The sequence below is a fragment of the Vicugna pacos genome, unplaced genomic scaffold (assembly GCF_048564905.1).
Source record: "Vicugna pacos unplaced genomic scaffold, VicPac4 scaffold_13, whole genome shotgun sequence".
Classification (NCBI taxonomy): Eukaryota; Metazoa; Chordata; class Mammalia; order Artiodactyla; family Camelidae; genus Vicugna; species Vicugna pacos.
The window spans coordinates 3,285,399-3,289,556 of record NW_027328734.1 but is presented as its reverse complement, the minus strand read 5'-3'; positions in this window follow the sequence as shown (position 1 = coordinate 3,289,556).

The window sequence follows — 4,158 nt, the reverse complement described above, 5'->3', positions numbered from 1 at the left end:
GTGACAATGAAACACATCTTTTATCCAGACAGTAGTGACTGGAATGTGCCATTTTGAAATATTATGAGGTAGCTCAGGTAAGTATAACCGAAAATTGTGCAATATTGCAAACTACCAGGAAACAAAACAAGGGCTCCAACTCAAAAACGGTTATTTAGTGTCATTAGAGCAATAATTTACCAAGATCATGACCAATCACAGTAACATTGTAGTGCATGCTCACACACAGATACACAGACACAGACACCAAAAAAGACACAGACACACATGAATAAGCACACGCACACACACACACAATGTCAACCCTGCAGCAAACAAACTTAAAGTCATGGTATATTGCCATATAATTAATAGAGAATTCAAACAGATGTCATACAGAAACTCAATACAAAAACAAAACTCAGATAGCAGTTTAGTGAGCTTAGGAATAAATTAAATGCTGATAAGGAATACATTACCAAAGAGATTGAAACTAAAAAATAACCAAATGTTATTGGAGGACCAGATGAACTTAATATCTGAGATGAAGAATGCAACAGAAAGCATTGGAAACAGTCTGCCTTTGTGGAAGAGAGTTTAGCAAACTCTCCAATACAAAACTAGAAATGATAGAGGAGAACAGAGATACAAGATATTAAAAAGTGAGGAAATTCTACAATAGCCATCAGACTTCTTCAGGAAGTGCACTTTAGAGTGAAATCCTGGAGGGAGGAGAAAGTTAGAAGGTAGCTGATGGTTTATCTAAAGAAGTAATTGTTGATAACTTCCCGAACCTGTGTAAGGAACAGATATACAATCCGTGAGCCAACAAAACACCAATAACTTTAAGGCAAAGAGACCTTCTTCAAGATAAGTCATATGCAAATTGGCTAGTCAATGACAGAGTAAAATTTTAAAGACAGTCAAAAAATATTATGATAATCTACAAATGATCCCCCATTAGACTTTCAGCAGATTTCTCAGCAGAAAACTTTGGCCAAGGGTAAATTAAATGGCATTTTCAAACTACTGAAATATGAAGTCTCTCACCTAAGAATACTCTACCTTGCACAGTTATCACTTAGATATAAAGTGAAAATAAAGGCATTACCAGACAAACAAAACATGAATGAGATGAAAAAAACAAAACTGAGACACCTTACATGGGGTGCAGAAAAGAGGTCTTCTAAGAAATATAAAATGGCAAAAATATGGAAACATTGAAGAAAATGCTAAGCAAACACCACGAGAAATTTGCAACTGTTTCTTTGGGTATGTTCTTAAATGCTACTATACTCTATGGATTAAAGATAGAAAAATAGAAAATCAGGGGCAATAAATATATATACATCAAACTGGTATCATGTTCACAAGAGTAAAAGAAATAATTTGAGACAGTAATCATAAAAGGTAAAAAGTAAATCAATATTAAAGGAAGCTGCTATCAGCGGAAAAAGGACTAAATTTTACATGAGATGTTTTATTTTTAATTGAAGCACAGTAGATGTACTGTATTTTGTAGTTTCAGATGTACAGCATAGAGATTCCAACCACTCTGTGGAGTATATTGCATTATAAACTATTACAGTACTTTTAACATTCAATTATTATAAGTTATTGTGTATAATTCCTTGATCTATACAGATTATACTTGTTGCTTATTTCCTTTATTTATACTACATTATATCTCTCAATATTGTACCATAAAATTGTCCTTCCCTTCCACTTTGGTAAACATAAATTTTTTCCCATATCTTTCAGTATGTTTCAGTCTTGTGTATCTAAACTCTCTATCTCTCTTCCATGTCTCTATCAATAAAACAATCTGTCTATCTATTGATCTATCTATCTTTTTATCTACCATGTATCTATATATCTATCCTTCTATTTATCTTTCATTTATCAATAGATAGCTATAGATATTCTAGCAATAGAAGTACATAGATATTTGTTATTCTTTAGATTCCACATATAAAAAATATGATATACTTTTGTCTTTGTCTAAGTTTCTTCACTAAGCACAACATTTACTAGGTCCATTCAGGATGCTGAAATAGCAATGTGTTATACTTTTTCGTGGCTGACTAATATTCCATTGCATATTTATAGAATCATCATATCTTCTTAATTCCATACTCTACTGTGGACTCTTGGATTGCTTCAAAGTCTTGCATGTTAAAAACAGTGCTGTTGTGAACAGTTTTTTTTCAGTTTAGGGTTTTTTCCCCAGATTTTTCCTAGGAGAGGTCTTACTGTTTCATATGGTAGTTCTGTTTTAGTTTTTAAAGATATATGAATACTCTTTTCCATAGAAGCTCTACCAATTTATATTCCTACCATGTGTATACAAGAGATTTCTTACCTCCACATCATCTCCAACACTTTTCATTTGTAGACTTTTTTATAATAGCCACTTGAACAGTGTGAAGTGATACCTCATTGTGGTTTTGATTTGCAATTACCTAATAATTAGTAATGTTGAGCATTTTTATCACCTGCCCGTTACTCATCTGTAAGTTTTCTTTGGAAAAATATTAACTCAGTTACTCTGCTCTTGTTTTTGATTGGGTTTTTACTTTTCACATTGAGTTTTGTAACCTAAATCCATGTTACATCTATTAACCTACATCTATTAAACCCTGGTCACTTGCATTATTTGCCAATATATTCTCCAATTACACAGGCAGTGTTTTCACTTCATTGATTGTGTCCTTAGCTGTGCAGAAATTTTCAAGTTTGTTTAGATCTCACTTGCCTATTTTTGCTTTTATATGTTTTGCCTTAGGAGACTGTTATAAGAAAATATTCCTATGATATGTATCCAATACGGTATCTCCCATATTCCTTTCTAGCAGTTTTATACTTATTAGGTCTTACATTTAGGTCCTTAATACACTTGTAGTTTATTTTTGTATATGTTGTCAGGGAATGCTCTCATTTCATTGTTTTACATGTAGATGTCCAGCTTTCCCAACACCTCCCATTGACGAGACTGTATTTTCTCCATTGTGTACCTTTGCCTCTTTTATCATAGATTCATTGCTCATAGGTGTGTGGAATTGTTTCTAGGCTCTCTGTTTTTATTGATTATATCTCTGTGCCAATGCCATGCTGCTTTTATTACTGTAGTTTTTTAATATAGTAATGTATCTGGGAGGGTTATATCTCCAGATTTCTTGTTTTTTCTCAAGATCATTTTGGCAATTTTTAATGGTTTCATTTAAAACTTATAGTTATTTTTATCTGCTTCTTTGGAAAATTCTACAGCTTTGTAACATTAATTGCACTAAATTTGTAGGTTTCTTTGTGTAGTACAGCCATGTTAACAATATGAACTCTTTCAATCCATTACACAAGACATCTTTCCATTTCTTTCAATCATTTTTAAATACTTTGTCAATGTTTTATAATTTTCAGTGTGTAGATCTTTCACATATGTGGTTACATTGATTCCAAGATATTCTAGGGAATGGGATTTTATATAGTATTGTTTTCAACGTTCATTTTGGGGTATCTCATGATTAATGTGCAGAAATGCAGGAGACATTTTACATTAATCTTGTACCCTGCTCTCTTGCTTAAATTATTTATTATTCATAACAGTCAGTTTGGAGCCATTCGGACTCTCTGTGTAGATTGTTATGCCATCAATACTGGTGACAATTTTGCTTCTTTCTTTCCATTTTGTGTTTCTTTTTCTTCTTTTTCTTTTCCTTTTCCTTTCTTGTATTACTATGGAACAGAAGTGGTGAGAGTAGGAGTCTTTTTGTTGTTTCCGAATTTACCCAGAATGCTTTCACTTTTCCCCCTGATTATTATAAATTGTTATAAATTTCCTATATTATGCTGAGAGATGTTCCCATTATACTCACTTTCATGAGAGTTCTGGTCATGAATGTATGTTGAATTTTGTCAAATGCTTTTTCTGTGTGTATTGACATGGTCCTGTGAGATTTGTCCTTCCTTTATTAGATATGTTTCATGCTGATTGACTTGTGTATGTTGAACCATCCTTGTGACTCTGGAAGGAATCCAACTCATCATCGTGCATAATCCTTTCTATATATTGCTGGATTAATTTGTAATTATTCTTTTGAAGATTTTTGAATGTATATTCATCAAGGATATTGGCTTTTCATTTTCACTTATTTTTTGGTAGTGTCTTTGATTTTGTTATCA